The sequence below is a fragment of the Colobus angolensis genome, unplaced genomic scaffold (genome assembly GCF_000951035.1).
Source record: "Colobus angolensis palliatus isolate OR3802 unplaced genomic scaffold, Cang.pa_1.0 Scaffold160, whole genome shotgun sequence".
In the NCBI taxonomy this organism is placed as follows: domain Eukaryota; kingdom Metazoa; phylum Chordata; class Mammalia; order Primates; family Cercopithecidae; genus Colobus; species Colobus angolensis.
Genome location: NW_012114711.1, coordinates 1,223,284 through 1,240,733, shown reverse-complemented (window position 1 = coordinate 1,240,733; position 17,450 = coordinate 1,223,284). Strand labels below are relative to the sequence as shown.

General features: G+C 40.9%; 1 pseudogene; it reads left to right on the top strand.

Moving 5' to 3' along the window:
• The first annotated feature begins 4,822 nt into the window (after window positions 1-4,822).
• LOC105508358 lies at window positions 4,823-5,669 on the top strand (annotated as a pseudogene).
• The last annotated feature ends 11,781 nt before the right edge of the window (window positions 5,670-17,450 follow it).

The following is a 17,450-nucleotide window of genomic DNA, read 5'->3' as shown; positions in this document are numbered from 1 at the left end:
ATATAGATCAGATGTTATCAAAAACGTTCTAACAGTGAGTGATGTAAGCTCTTGAACAAAATCTAAGTTTGGAAAATTAAGAGTCAACTGTGCCAAAATATTAACTGAATTATCTGAGGGAAGTAGAACTGAACAATGTTCATTTTCTCCTTTGTACTTTCTTGATCTTTTAAGAATTTAAAATGTGTTACTTTTTGAATCAAAATTTTTGATGTTTGATCTTATGAGGTCAATTATGAGGTGGGAAAAATAAGACAACTTCATCGATTCTGGAATTGAAGTAGAAAAAGAAAATGTTCTGGTTTTGCAATCAGTTCGTTTGAAAATAAATGAGGCACTATAGAACATTGAGAATTTTTAAATGGGGTAGGGTACAGAGGCGAGCAAAGTACAGGCAAAGGAAATGCTTTATGCTATTGGAAATAGATGCTAAATCCCAATTAAATCTTTAAACTTTATCTTTAATCAAATGTCATTGTAAACACAGGCCCCAAATCTTACAAGAAAAAGCCAACAAATTAAGTTTTTGGAGCTGGGAACACAATCTTTCTTCAAATCTAGACCCTAGAGTCTTTAGGCCCCCTACCTCAATTCAAGCCAGACCTATGAAAAAGGTAGAGATACAGTTAGGTACTCAATGTATGAGTTACTTTTTGCAAACAGTTATCATTCCATTTCTAGAATGATCTCTGGGATACTATAATATAAAGTCTCTGAACACAATGGATGGCCAAGAAGAGGGAAAAACATGCTTCTACATATAAGCAGACTTTAATATTCCAAATTTGGGCCCACCTGACTAGGGGGTGGGAAAAATTAAATACTTTTATATAGTAGAAAAACAATAAAAAGAAAAGAAGAGAAGTAATGCCAAGGGGAATATTTAATCTACCAAAAGAAACCAGTGTTTTCAAAATGTGTTTCCATGTGTGTGGTAGTCACCAAAGATCCCTGGACTCTACCCAAAACTACTGAATCACTATCAAAGAGCAGAGCCCCCAAATCTGCATTTTACTTCATTTTCAGAACATTTTTGGACACACTCTAGTTTGAAAATCTCTGCTTAGGAAATTATTAAGAGTGAGATATTTCAGTAACTCATGCAAGATCTACTAAACAGCTCTTCATTTTCCTATGTGAATTAGTGAAACTACTACCTTTCTGAGACTATTTTGTGATTGGCCTTTTGCTAACCAGACATGGGCCAATATGAATGAGCAAGAAGTGAGTTTCCAAAACCAAGTGAATTCCTTAAAGTCATACACACATCTTAAGAATCTTCAATACTCCTGGTATACTGCGGCTACTTGCCTAGAGCCATATATTCCTCTCTGGGTATCTTCCTAAATTCAAGAACCTTTTATGATGAGGAATTAAATGTCTCCAGTGAACAGAGAGAAATTAATTAGCACCCACCAAATGAACAACTATTTCATTCCCTGCATGAATTTATATTTTGCTTTTGTCACAGCCCGAAAAACACAGAGAAAATCTCTGTAAGAATTAGTTATGCTCTATGGTTTCTGGTGGAGCTGCAGAGACTCCCCCTTGGGCTGTTATTTGCAGTATTTACATTTTTTTTTTTACTGAATTATCAAGTGAAAATCCAATTGTTCCTAATGGTGCTCACTCTGTGTGTTTCCCATTCTCATCTATGAAAAAGGGTTTATTATCCATTTGTAGTAATTAAGACACTGATGTTATAGAGATCCATAAAAATCCTTCATTAAGCCAGTAAAGAGCTTTTCATCAAAATCACGGTAGCTAAATATTTATTTAAAAATAAAAACCAAATTAAAATGAAGGGCCCCCATAAAAAACAAAAAATGGCTATGAGACTATTTTGAAAGTTGTTGTGGGTATCCAGAGCAGTTTCAAAGCATGTAACTATGTTTTCTTACAAAGTGGGAAACAACCCTAACTGCCAATCCATCATGGCTGGCTATAAAGAAATGAAGTAATTAACCATAAGGAAATAATTCAGCAAGATGCTAACAGTTTAATAACATTTAAGTATTTGCATTTAAGCATTATTGTTTTTAAATGGTTTCATAATTGTTTTAGATTTGCAAAAGGTGCTAACACTTGAACAAAATAAAAAGCAACACAAGATTTTGTGATTGATATGGTCAGTTGAATGTGTTATTAGATACAGGAATAAGGTTTGTATTGTCCTCATGGAATTTGGAATACAGCCCTCGGCAAAGCAGGTCTGTACAGAGAAAACTCCCCAGCCTTTAGAAGCTTACACACCTCCCCAGCCAGGAGAAAAAGGAGGAAACTAAACAAATCTTTCTCATGCAGAGAAAAACCTCATGTTACTATCTTCCTTCCTATTACAAGGGAAGTTCATCTAGAAAGCCATAGCTGAGAAAGGAAAACATGTTGATTGGAATACGTAAGAACCCCCCGCTGTGTGCCGCTTGGGGATAAAGATTTTATTAGAAAGAGCTTTCTTTATCTTTGAGGCATTAAAAAAAAAATTAGAGCCAAGAAGAAAGCTCTATTTGCCCATTATCAAAACCTTCTGTCCACAGTGGAAGCTTTCCGCATTTCCATCACCAACCATGGGGAGAAACTAGGGGCTACTCCCGTTTTCCATCAAACACCAGAACAGTGTTTTTCTCACAGGACTCCAAGGATAGATTCTAAAGTTTCTGTGAGTCTTCCATATTTTATTTAAATATCCTGCCTTAATTTTTATGATAGCTTAAAAAATATCTGAAGGACTAAGTATTGCCATAGGGCCATAGGACCCCATGTCCTTTGCAGTTGCATTTATGAACATATTGGCACCAATGAACATAGCTTCAATTGATGTGGGTTAATGAGAAAAATAATAATGGTAGACTTTAGATAAAAATTATATTGGTGCAAAGTAAAAGCCAACAAAATCCTGCTGCATGCCCTAGGAACAACCATTTTATACTTTTCTGGTAGCTTTTGTAGACAGACATACTAAGAGAAGTGAGTTATCCTCCAGCTTACGGAGTTTAGATACAACAAAATGAAAAACAGCCAGCACCAAAGCAGTCAGGGCCACACTTGTATTGTGAGCAGCAATTTAATTTCAGCAAAATAACTCCATCCTTAACGTTCAGTTAATATTGTAACTTCGAATTTCAGTGGTTCTTATTTATATGCAGTTTGTAAACATGTGTTGATTTTATGGTTGTGATGTGATAGCAGATGTGAGTGAACATCTAAAGTGGGGTTTCTCAATCTCAGCATCACTGACATTTGGGCTGGATAACTGTCTGTTGTAGGGGACTGTTCTGTGCATTGCAGGATTTAGTAGCATCCCTGCCCTCTACCCACTAGATGCGAGTAGCAAACATCCCCAAACCACCTCCAGTTGTGACCATCAACAGGGTCTCTACATGAACAGACACTTCACAAAAGATAACATACATGTGGCCAACAAGCACATGAAAAAATGTTCAACATCACTAATCATTAAAGAAACGCAAATCAAAACCGCAATGAGATACTAGCTCACACCAGTCAGAATGGTTAGTATTAAAAAGTCAAAAAAATCATAGATGCTGGCAAGGTTTTGGAAAAAAAGGAATGCTTATACACTACTGGTAGGAATGCAAATTAGTTCAGCCACTGTGGAAAGCAGTTTTGTGATTTCTCAAAGAACTCAAAGCAGAATTACCATTCCACCCCAGCAATCCCAGTATTGGTTATATATCAAAAGGAATATAAATCATTCTACCATAAAGACAATTGCACTCATATGATCATTGCAGCACTGTTCGAAATAGCAAAGATACGGAATCAACTTAGGTGCCTATCAATAGTAGGCTAGATAAAGAAAATGTGGTACATATACACCATGGAACACCATGCAGCCATAAAAAAGAACAAGATTATGCCCTTTGCAGCAACATAGGTGGAGCTGAAAGTCATTATACTAAGTGAACTAACAGGAATAGAAAACAAAATACCACATGTTCTCTCTTATAAGTGGGAGCTAAACAGTGAGCACATATGGACACAAAGAAGGGAACAGCAGACACCAGGGCTTGCTTGAGGGTGAAGGGTGGAAGGAGGGAGAGGACTGAAAAACTACCTATTGTATAATATTCTTATTACCTAAGTGACAAAATGATCTGTGTACCAAACCCATCCAACATGCAGTTTACCTGCCCATGTACCCCTGAACCTAAAATAAAATTTAAAACAAACAAAATAAAACAGTGTCTCTAGACATTACCAAATGTTTCCCGGGGGATAAAATCACCCCCAGTTTAAAACCACTGACTTAAAATATGGGTTGGGGTCCAGGCAGGAAAGAGATACACACTCAAGTTAAGTAATTTAAGGAGAATTTTAAATAGATACTAGTTATAAAAGTGTAAGGAGAGTGTAAGGAAAGACAATTACCAAAGTCCTAAAGGGGCAAGATAAGGATGAAGCATGTTGGGGGTTGAGGGAGACACAGAGAGGGAAGGAGAAGGGGGGTGCAGAGATGGAGATGAGGCACAGATTCTATAGAGAGGACATCCTATTAGAAGCTGAGACCTATAGGTAAAGGGTAAAGTGGAAAATTAATGCCCTGACTTCACAGTCTGGGCTTCCCATGAGCTGAACCCAATCAGGTGCCAAAAGACAAGGGAGCCCACTGATAAGGTTCAGACAGGTCAGCCTCCCAAGACATAGAGCAGAGTGGAAGGAGGGAACATAGCATAGGTTAGAGGCACAAAGAGAAAACATCCACCACACCTAGTTCTCCAATTCTGAGAATTTAAGAAATGATAAAAATGGTAGGGAGCCGAGGCCCGAAAGTCCGACACTGGTCGGTGGGTGCATGCCCAGCACACACTCCCCGGAGCTGAACCAGGGCGAGTAGAGAGCTGTCAGATACTATAGCCATATGAAGTTGAACATGGCAGAAGAAGAGGACTAATGTCTGATTCCTTCATTAATGTCCAAGAGGATATCAGACCAGGCTTGCAAATGCTAAAGCAAATCTGAGAAGCCCATTGAAAAGAAGAAAAACAACAGGAAGCTAATTTGAAACTCAGGCAGAAGAGTTTAAAAGAAGAACAAGAAAGACGTGACAATGGGTTGAAGAATGCGCTAGGCTGTGAAAACAAAGGGTCTGCCTTGCTCCAAAAGATGGGCTATGAAAGTGGTCAGGCACTTGGTGAGAGTGGGGGTGGTATTGTTGAACTGATTCCTCTCAATATCAAAACAGGGAAAAGTGGCATTTGGTCATGAGGAATCGTTAAAACGGAAAGCAGAGGAAAAATTAGAAAGCTACAGAAAAAAGATTCACATGAATAACCAAGCTGAAGAAAAAGCTGCAGAACAGTTTCGAATGCAACTTAAAAATAGGCAAGATGAAATGAAGCTAGAAGGAGATCTCAGAAGAAGCCAGTGAGTCTGTCAACAATTGGACACCCAGGAAAATATTTAGGTTCCCAGGGAAGCATGGTAGGTTGAGGCTTGAAGAAGAGACTGAAGAAGACGAAGAAGAAAAAGAATGGGATGAAGATGAATATAAGAGTGAAGATTAAAGTGTACTGGAAAAATTACAAATATTGACTAGTTATTTAAGAGAAGAACTTCTGTATTGTATTTGGTTTGGAACAGCCTACAAAGATAAAGAAGACCCATCTCCAGATTGTCCAGGACCAACTTCTGCAGGTCATGACTAAGATTATTCCCAATAAACTGGAAACTTGAAAAATGTTAATATTTCTTAGGGACAGACAATTCAGCAGTTAGAAATCCCAAATTTTTTATGCCAGTAAAGAAAGAGAGATTTTATATAATGTCTTGTTCTTTTTATTCTTTAGAATATGAGAGTTCACTGTTTTGAAAAAAATAATGCAATGCCATTTCAGAACCCAAGTATCATAGAGATGGACAGTTACAGTTTACTGCTGTATTGTGATAGGTGAGGGGTTGAAGGACACCAACAGGTAACTCTCTTATTCCCCTCTTCACTTAGGAACAAGTTGAGAAATAAGAAATGGGAGTCAGAGGAAGAGAAAAATATCCACTTTATCAGTGAATAAGCTGAAATAGAGAAGACTGAATTTTTCTCCAATCAGACACTAATATTTCTCCCTGATTGGAAAGAACTGCGAACCTCTGCCTTGTTGGGGCAGAGCCCATCTTTGCATTCTGAGACCAGGTAGCTTTCAAGGTCTACCAAGGGCTGGACCACACATGCTCAGTTCCTTCTTGTATCACCCATGGGATAAGACAGTTCTCTGTTGGGAAGGAATGAATGAGGGTTCAGAGAGCTTTTTCCTACACTTCTGGCTTTGAAGGAGCAAGGAGAATTTCCCTTCCCTCTATCCAAGCATGAAGAGGAGGGGAAACGTATTCCCCTCAATAAGACTGATGTCAGAGGCAATGTTCTACCAGTACTACTAAATTCTAATCCATTTTACAGACAAAATAACTGTGATAATTTCTGGTAAAATCATGAGTTTTCATGACAATATCTATATCCATTAAATGTGATCTGTTGGAAGTTTTGGCTATAGAAACTTAAGAATTGTGAGGAAATTCAAATATCATGTGATCCAAGTACTTACTGAAACCCCTTGATAGCATTCCCAGCGAGTGACAATTCAACCTTTGCTTTTATTCTTCCAGCCACAGAGAGCTCACTGCTTTAAAACCATTCCAGGCAGGGCGCACTGGCTCACACCTACAATCCCAGTACTTTTGGAGGCAGAGGTGGGTGGATCACGAGGTCAAGAGATCAAGACCATCCTGGCCAACATGATGAAACCCCATCTCTACTAAAAAATACAAAAATTAGCTGGGCATGGTGGCTCATGCCTGTAGTCCCAGCTAATTGGGAGGCTGAGGCAGGAGAATCGCTTGAACTGGGTAGACGGAGGTTGCAGTGAGCCAAAATCGTGCCACTGCACTCCTGCCTAGCAACAGAGCAAGACTCCATCTCAAAAACAAAAACAAAAACAAAAACAAAACAACAACAAAAAACCATTCTTACTTGGTATCTCTAAATTATTTTCATTGTCTTCTCTTAAACTGGAATCTGCTTCCCTGTAATTTTACTGAATACAGCTAAGGACATACTGTGTGGCATACTATGAGAGAGCTCCATCCAGGATGAGGCATCAAAATCATGAACCTTTTTAAAAGTTCGTATGCTCAGGTATCTCTCCTTATGATTGATTTTGACTTATCTAGTCTAAGGCGGTTCCTGGATATCTATATATTTATTTTGAAGTCCCAAGAATGAATGACAACAAGCACCTGAGTATAAGAACTAGCGCTGAGGTTAAGTATGGTGCGCCACTGTTCTTTGGGTAGAGTTGTGATCACCTGCGTGATTTTATAGCTCACCTTTTAGTTGCATTGAGCAAGAGATCAACCTCTTCTTTTATTAGAAACAGCATCCGTAAGAAAATCACAAAAACTAACCTATACTTGCTAGGGTAAGATAATCAGTAGTATAACTTGTATTAATCTCTGACCTAATATGACCTAATTCACTTTTCAAGTTTAACTTGGGGACCTTTACAAAATAGTAATAAAAGGATCCCACCCCAAGAGATTCTGATACCACTGGTCACTGTGACTTGGACATCACTGCCCTTGATTCTAAAATGCAGCCTAGCTTGAGCCACTGATCTAGTTAACTCTGGGGCCTCAGTTCTTCATCCAGAAAACTAATCATTATTTTTATGAATGTAAATATATATATATAAAATATGTACGTATATATGGTTGGATGCTATTGTTTAATATTTTTTGTTAAAAAAAATTATTTTTTGTTAAAAAAAAATTATAAAATTGGCCAAGCACAGTGGCTCACTCCTATAATCCTGGCACTTGAGGAGGCCAAGGCAGGCAGATCACTTGAAGCCAGCAGTTTGAGACCAGCATGTCCAACATGGTGAAACCCCCTCTCTACTAAAAATACAAAAATTAGCCGGGCATGGTGGCACGCACCTGTAATCCATCTACTCAGAAGGCTGAGGCATGAGAATTGCTTGAACCTGGGAGGCAGAGGTTGCAGTGAGCTGAGATCATGCTGCTGCACTCTAGCCTGGGTGACAGAGCAAGACCCTGTCTCAATATATATATATATATAATTACATTAGTAGCTATTAATAAAACAGAGGAGTACATTTTACCCTTGCCATTACAGTCAATATTTTGGTGTCATTCCAGCCAACATACCAACATTCAGTCAAGTCCCAAAGTCAAATGGATAATTTCAGGTGGAATCAAGTTAGGCAGGAAATGGCCTTTCTCCTCTTACTGACTATGGGGACAACCTACACCTGCTCAGTGGCCTAAACTATTTTAAATATGTTCATGACAATTATGCTAAGAATGCCAGAATAACACTGATGGAACCCATGACTTCATCAGGATTGTGATCTACATTTACAGGCCTAGGACTAGAACTGCACCAGCTTAGGGAGTGGGAGATACCCCTCCGTTCTCATCCATCAGAGGATAAAAATAGAGGCTTTCGGTCAGGCGCGGTGGCTCACTCCTGTAATCCTAGCACTTTGGGAGGCCGAGGCAGGCAGATCACGAGGTCAAGAGAACGAGACCATCCTAGTCAACATGGTGAAACCCCGTCTCTCTACTAAAAATACAAAAATTATCTGGGCGTGGTGGTGTGTGCCTGTAGTCCTAGCTACTCGGGAGACAGAGGCAGGAGAATCGCTTGAACCAGGGAGGCAGAGGCTGCAGTGAATCAAGATCATGCCACAGCACTCCAGCCTGGTGAGAGAGCCAGACTCTGTCTCAAAACAAACAAACAAACAAACAAACAAAAAACAGGCTTTCAGCTGGGTGTGGCCATGCAGGCCTATTGTTCTAGCTACTCAGCGGGCTGAGGTGGGGAATCCCTTGAGCCCAGGAGTTTGAGACCAGCCTGGGCAACATAGTGAGAGACCCTCATTTTAAGGAAAAAAAAAAAAAATCAGGTTTTCAATATGAGTAAAAACTTATTTTTCGGCCTTTTATGACTTTATAAATAGGCAATAATGAACACCGAGGGAAGCAAAACATTGAAAAGAATTTTAAAATTTGTTTTAGAACATTCATATGAAATTTGAAACTGCAAAACAATGTAAAATTTAATGTAATGTCATTTACTTTTGTGTATATTGTGCTATGTTTATTTTCAAAGTCCTATCTAGAAATTCTAAAATGTCTTTTCTTAATTAAAAATCAAAAATACTGTAGTTTCTGAAATTCAAAATAAATACCTTAACATACAAAAAAATTAAATTAAAATGGTAAATCAACCCTAGACGTCCACAAGTCAGCTTTCATTTAAAAGGAGGTTGTTTCTCTGTACATCATTCAAGTTTGTAAAATTACATACCGAGAACCTCCCTAATGTTCATACCAGACCCATTGCCTGCCCTGGCCTCTTATTGCTGGGCTCATTAACTCAACAAATACTTATTTAGATCCCACCATGGTCAGAGAACTGTATTGGTGCAAAGTGGCTGAAGAAAGGGCAGTTCATAGGGAATGTCAGACCTGAGCCTCATGTCTTCATCAGGAAACAACTAATGCATGTGGATAAAATAGGGCTCTCCTCAGCCATCACCAGTGTGAGGACAGTGTCACAATAATATCCTCAATGTCAGTGGTTCATGTCTACACTGCCCCTGCAGGATTCCATCATTGTCTCTGCAGCTGTATCTAGGATTATCAGCAAGAGTCTTAAATACCTTTGCTGGGATATCCCTTCCTCTATTCTCTTATTTCCAAGGGGAGGCTTCTTCCCTATTCCCTGGACGGAACAGCAGTAGAGTGACCCCCTCCAGCTCTTCCCTGCTCCTCCCCTTGGAAGGAGGAGTAATGAATATGATTGGTGAGATGGGACCAGCTGACATTCCTTGGGCCACCTTAGTCCTGGGCAGGGCCACTGCACTAAGCAAGGACAGCAGGAGCCACCTACTCTTGCCAAGCATGGTGGTTGCTTGTGCCACTTGCTCCTTCCAGTAATCAGATGAAGTAGGGCCTGCTGCAGGCCAGCCTAGCCAAGCTTCCAATTTCCCAGTTCCAGTTCGTTAGTCTGCAACTAAATATGCAAAGCAAAGTCATGTGAATCCCAAGGTCTATGTGAGAGAGAGAAGCTCCATTGCCAACTCACCTAAGCCCATAGGGCTGCCCAACATTATCAGATTTGGAACAAGGAGGCAATATTGGTCACAGCCAACCTTTAGAGGTAGCTGGGAGCTAAGTGGCTCCTCCCTCATAGCTCACTGCTATGTAGCATGTTAGAACAAAAACAAGTCTTAGACCAAATTTTCTGTTTGTGTAATCATTTCTCAGAGTATGTGGGCTCAAAATAATCATGCAACCTGTTCTGTAAACTCAGAGACATCTTGTTTTCTATACTTGGGCTCTCCAATAAGAAAATTTCAAGAGAATTTCATTCATTTGTAATCAACTCCCTTTTAGTTGGATCAAACAACAGGTGCCTCTGAGAATTGGAGGACACACAGCTAAGTGACCTTCTAACCTTCAGTTTGTGCTGGCATATTTTCCTGGCCGGGGTCTTAAACCTCCTTGACTCAAAGGTGGTGATGCCTGCAGAGTCTTTCTGGCAAGCAAATATTTTTAACCAATCACTCATCTGGTGAAAAATATTATTTCTACACATCCCTTATGCAAATAAAAACCTCTCACTGGAGATTTCAGATCAAAATATTTGAAGCCACCTCTGGAAGGTGGAGTCCTCATTAGGCTCTTTCAAATCCCAGCTAATTACCCAGACAGTGGGAATTTCAGACGAGAATTATGATGGATTAGAGCTGGCTGAACATTTTTTTATGCTCCTCTATTTGGAAATCTAATTCCCCTCCCTCTGAAACTAGGCCAATAGAATATAGATAGATAGAAATAGAAATAGAGATAGAGAAACAGAGAGAGAGAAAGGCAGGGAGGGATTTTAAGGAATTGGCTCATGAAACTAGGGAAGCTAACAAGTCAAATCTATGGGGCAGACCAGCAAGCTGGAGACTCAGGAGAGAAACGCTGTCATTCATGTTCAAAGGCAGTCAATGGGCAGAATTCCCTCTTCCTCAAGGGAGAACAGTCCTTTTTCTCTCTTAAGGCCTTCAACTAATTGGATGAGGCCCACCCTCACTAGAGAGGGCCATCTGCTTTACTCTGAAAGTCTGATGTAAATGTTAATCTCATCTTTAAAAGATACCTTCACAGAAACATCTAGAATAATGCTTGAACCACTATCTGGGTACTGCAGCCTAGCAAGTTTGATACATAAAGTCCACCATCACAGTCAGCATTGGTGGCAGAAGATGTGATGTCACATGACTTCCAGGGCTAAGTGATAAGAAGCCTTGAAGCCTTGGCAAGGGTCTCCTGGAATGTTCTCTTGGAAGTCTGGCTCCCTGAGATCACCATAATGTGAGGAAGCCCAAGCTAGCCCCGTGGGGAGACCACATGGAGAAAGAGATGCCCAGCTAGTCTCATTGTTCCAGCCATCCCAGCCCAAGTACTGGACACATGAGGAAAGAAATCACCTTGGATATCCAGGCAGATGAGCCTTCAGATGCCTCCAGCCCCTGCTGCCATCAGGCTGCAAGCCCATGAAAGACTCTGAGAACTGCCCAGCTGAGACCATTCAACCACAGAACCATGAGAGATTCACATATTGCTTTCTAACCTACCAAATGTTAGGGTGGATTTCTATGTAGTAATAGGTAAACAGACTACGAATGCTTGAAATGTTAACCTACACTCCCAGGGTACATATTAAACTTAACTTCACACATATGCACATTATCTACACCAAAGTATTTTAAGAAAATTACAGCCAGTATAACTGTCCTGCCACATGCTCCATTTAATCTGAGCCGATTTGCCTCCTGTGTCTGTTTCCAACAAGTTAAGGACATGGAAGGGTGTGGGGGGAGGTTAGATAGGACCCAAAACCATCAACAGGGGCCCACACATCTTTTCCAACAGCACTAAAGTGTCTGCCAGGCCCTGCCAATAACATAACAAGTGTGCTCATAGTGTGTAGAATAAAACACAGGTGGGTTGTCTGTGGTGTAATGAGGGAAGAATGTCTCTTCATCTCTTTTACGTCCAGCTCTGTCAGAGAGATACTCCAGAGTTTGTAAAGAAAAACTCTTCCTTCCCTACCTGCTGCTCTGTGCTCTAAGGCTACAGAGAAGCCAATAGGAGCTGGGAGAAATCAGGTGTCAGGCACCATGCCATTATCTGACAACTGAGCTTTCTCTGACAAGGCCAGGCTCTCTGTACCTGGTTCTCCCATTTCATCAGGATGAATTGTCCCCCAGGAGGGGCCTCAGCCCTCATGCAAATTGGCTTTCCAGGGCACCCACTTTATCAGCACAGACATGGCCAGACTTTCTGAATTCCTCTTAGACTCAATCTAGAAGCTCTGCTTCCCACAAATGAAATGGTGGCAAATACTGACAATCTAACAGATTAATCAGTGTAACAGAATGACCCTGGAGTCAGAATTTAAATTTATTTTTTAGCAAGAAGCTGACAGCTGCTTCTTTGTAAAGCAAGGTTAGCAACTCAAATGGCTCCAAGCAGGGGAGATAGTCAAAATATTTAACAACTGGAACCACCTGAGCCCAGTGGGCTCAGAGCAGACCCTGTCAGCCATCGATACCAGCCCTGCTCACACAAACCAGGCAGGTGAGTGGGAGGAATGGACAGGTAGGGGCTGTGGAAGAGGACAGCTCATGCTTCATGTAAAGAGGGAGCTGCTATCCAGCTCCAGGCAATGGAGGACATGGGAATGGAAGCCTAATGTTATAAAAAAAACAAAAAAATAGAATTTTTTTTTTCCCAGAGAGGCTGCCATGAAATTTGTGAAATTTCCTGATTTAAATGTTAGCAACTAGTTTGAATATTTACAAAAATATCTTTGCAAGCTGCTATGGTCTGAATGTTTGTGTCACTCTCCCGAAATTCATATGCTGAAATTCTCACCCCCAGGGTGATGATATTAAGAGGTGTGGCCTTTGGAGAGGTGGATTAGGTCATGAGGGTGGAACCCTCACACATGGGATTAGTGCCTTATCAAGGAGGCTAGGGGCAGGGCGAGTGGGGTGGCTCCTTCACTCCTTTCACTGTGTGAGGAACCAGAAGGCAGCCATCTGCAGCCTGGAAAAGGGTCCTCCCCAGAACCTGACCATCCCGATCTTGGACTTCCCAGTCTCCAGAACTGTAAAAAAATAAATAACTTTTGTTTAGAAAGCACTCTGTTTATGTATTTTGTTATGGCCAGAATGGAACAAGATACAGGCCAAACCACATATATGACCTTCATGCTATCACTGTTACTGCTTTTCCAAAGCAGACCCAGAAAATTGTCATTATTCTATGTCGGGTCACGTAAGTAGCCTGCGCATTATGCAGACATGGATAATAGGTATTTGCACTTTGAGGGGATGAGCCTACTGGTCCTCTGAGTTAGCAGAGCTGTCCTCCACCTTGCTACATAGACCTCTAGAATGAGAAAAGTCAAATTAACATCAAGCTCTAGGAAACTCCTGGGTAAAAATATTGGTGATCCCAAATTCTATTCTCCCAAAATTAAAGTTGGAGCAACTCATCAGGATGAATTTGGATGGACTAGGTGAGTTCTGCCACCAAAGTTGCCTGAACAAAGCTTCAAAACCACGGTAGACATCTGGGTGAGCATTCCATGCTCTACCAAGAGCTGGCCCTTTCACAGTGTTTGTGATTTGGGGAGAAGTCACTGGTCATGTGGTGGGAGCTCCAGGAATAGGAGCATGGCAACCTGGGTGGGGCCTGGGCAAGCAAGGACACCAATGCACTGTGGCTAAGTAGCATCTATTGAAATATACAGCCTTCACCTTCAACTACAACATCATTGGCCACCAGAAGCAACAGCTGTGTGGGCACAGCCGATTCTTCCCTCTCTCCCAGCCTGGTGCTTAGAGGTGGTCTCTCAGACTGACTAACCCCAGGAGGGCTGTCTTTGTAGGCATGTGACATGTGCAACCACAGAGGGCCCACAGTCTTGGTTTAATGGTCATCTTCAAAGTCTTAATTTTAATTTTATTTATTTATTTATTTTATTTTTTTGAGATAGAGTCTTAGTCTATTGCCCAGGCTGGAGTGCAGTGGCACAATCTCAACTCACAGCAACCTCCGCCTCCCAGGTTCAAGCAATTCTCTTGCCTCGGCCTCCTAAGTAGCTAGGATTACAGGCACCCACTACCACACCTGGCTAATTTTTGTATTTTTAGTGGAGACGGGGTTTCACCATGTTGGACCAGGCTGGTCTCAAACTCTTGACCTCAGGTGATCTGCCCACCTCGGCCTCCCAAAGTGCTGAGATTACAAGTGTAAGCCATAGCACCCAGCAAAAGCCTTAATTTTTCAACAAGGGTCTTGCATTTTCACTTGGCACTAAGCCCCACAAATTATGTAGCCAGTTCTGCCCCTGAGGTTCTTGAACAATCGCAAAGTGATAGCATCGAAAAGAAGGCCTTAAGAAGTAAGTACAGTTGATTCTCCTTATTCATGATAGTTATGTTCTATAAAGCCTTTGCAAACACTGAATTAGTGAATACTGAACCACTGCTCCTACGGAAAATATAAGGTTAGCTTTATGCAAGCTTCTGTTCATAACATTTTCATCAACAAATCAATACATAACCTTTTTTCTATGTGGTTTCTGTTTCGATACCTGTTATTTAATATAAACAATTGATTAATTGACATTGAACTCACAGTCAAGAGCACTAAAAGTCATGCTGGAATGAAGTTTATCTAACACACATATTTTCTGTGTAAGACACATTGTAGCCTTCCTGCATGCAGGGTCAAAATAGTCATGCAACCTGACATCCCTTGGGCCACTGTTGTCCTGGGCAGGGCCACTGCACTAAGCAAGGCAGGAGCCACCTACTCTTGCCAAGTGTGGTAGTTGCTTGTGCCACTTGCTCCTTCCAGTAACCAGATGAAGTTGGAAACACGGGACAGCATTTCAGCACTATGTTTGGGGACCATTGTAAACAGTGAAGTCACCAAGAAAAAAACGCAACAATGTGAAAAACAGCTCTAAATAGACCATGAGAGGGATGTTGTTGACAGCATGAGAGCTGAAATGAGAAGGGAGAGTGTCACATCATTCCACCTCAGCTGGGAGCACGTATGTTAGGTGACTCAAATGTCACCACTCTGTGCAATGTCCACAAATGTCTGTGAAAGCCCCTTGAGTATTGGTTTGGAGATTATGAATAAAATCTAGCAAGTAGATGACTTTACAAATACACAATCCACAAATAATGAGGATCAATTGCACCAGCTTCCTTTTGGTATGTTGTATGGGAGACCAGATATTTGGTGGGAAAAATAACATGACCATATAAAACCGCATGCTCTTAAGATAGATCAAAGCACTTACAATAATAATGATACCACATACTTATATAGCACTTAATATTAGATGATATTATGAACACATTACATAAAGTAGCTCACAGGAACATCGTTAACAGCCCAAAGAGGTACTGGTACAAGGAATTTACTTTCAAATGCTTTTATATACACACTGTGATGCTAAACATGTGCTGGCTAGTCCAACCTTTAACTCTAAGGCCAATTGGTTGTTTTCATAAAAAAAAGAACACTCAAGAGTGGTGGCAGGGTGTGGTGGCTCACACCTGTAATCCTGGCACTTTGGGAGACCTGAGGCAGGCAGATCACAAGGTCAGGAGTTCCAGACCAGCCTGGCCAACACAGTGAAAACCTATCTCTACTAAAAATACAAAAATTAGCCAGGCTTGGTGGCACATGACTGTAGTCTCAGCTACTCAGGAGGCTGAGGCAGGAGAATTGCTTGAACATGGGAGGCAGAGCTTGCAGTGAGTGCCATTGCACTCCAGCCTGGGTGACAGAGTGAGACTCCGTCTCAAAAAACAGAAAGAGTGGTTTAATGTCATATCAGAAGGATCATTGCCCCAGAGGCGTCTGCGACAAAGTTTCTGTTATTTATATTGTCATCAACACTCAAGGTTGGGCTAATTAGCATAGTGAATGTCAGAACAGGTTCTTACTGGTGAAATGGTTGGTGAAACCCCATCTCTACTAAAAATACAAAATTAGCCAGGCATAGAGGCACATGCCTGTAATCCCAGTTACTCAGGAGGCTGAGGCAGGAGAATAGCTTGAACCTGGAAGGCAGAGGTTACAGTGAGCCAAGGTCATGCCATTGCACTCCAGTCTGGGCAACAAGAGCAAAACTCTGTCTCAAAAAAAAAAAATAAAAAAATAAAAAATAAATGGCATAATGAATGTTCAAGAAGTACTCTTGGAAGGCAACATTAAAGTAAAACATTTGGGGGATATTCTCCTCTCTTCGACAAGGTGTAAGAATCTAGCAAGACCTGTGATGTGCACCCTCTGGAATGGCAGCCAAATCTCAATCCCTAAATGGTCCTATGTCTGTCCATTGTGGTAGGAGGATTTCTGGCTGCCTGATGCTAATTGCAGGAGAGTCTCAAGTCAGTCTTGCATGGAAGGTGCTAGCCAAAACAGCTAAAAATCACAGAGCGCTGAGAGCGTCTCACACTTGCAGAAAAAAGGGTACGCACCGTTATCTGTCTGTTCCTGACTATTTGGCTAACGAATCTCTGTGCGAGTGATGGGATTTTATCTGAGGCCACCTTGTCATACAGTATACCCTGGTAGAGACAGTATAGGTAAGTAGCTAACCCTCACTCTCCTCCAACTTCTTCAGTGGGTTTTGTTATCCACTGATGGGGACAATGGTCCCCAAGTCACACAGCTGCTAAGAGGTAGAACCAGGATGTCCACCCAGGCCATGTGGCTGCGGCTTCTATATTCTTAACCATATGCCATACTGCCTCTCCACCTAAAAGTAACATGCGACCTAAATCCATTGCGGCTTAGATTAATTTGGCAAATGTACAGAGCCCTAAAAATACACATATTTGCCGGAAAGAGGAAAAAAAAGAGTCTGAAATTTAAAAAAAGATGAAGACAATGAACAAGCCTAAACTATCAGGAACTTTAAAATGACACAAAGTTCATATTCACATCTCTCCCTAATTCTAACACCATGGTTTAAGGTGGTATGTGAATTTTCTGTCACAGCATCTAAACATGCACATCAGTTAGAAAACATGATTGTAAAATCATTGAAATATGAAGAAATGATCCTCTTGGAGTTGATGAATTAGGATATTTTTGTCACTGTCCTTTCAGCCATGGTAGCAAACCCACACCTCCCTGAGCAAGCATAGGCCCTGTTGACTCGTGGCTCTTCTTATAAAACCATGAGCTCTTTACTAGGCTGAAATGAAATTCATAGATAATATCTACCTATGTGTGTACTTTTAAAAAATTAATATAATAGCCTAACTGTAATATACACAATAAACAAAAGGGCAGGAATTGAAAATATTACTTTA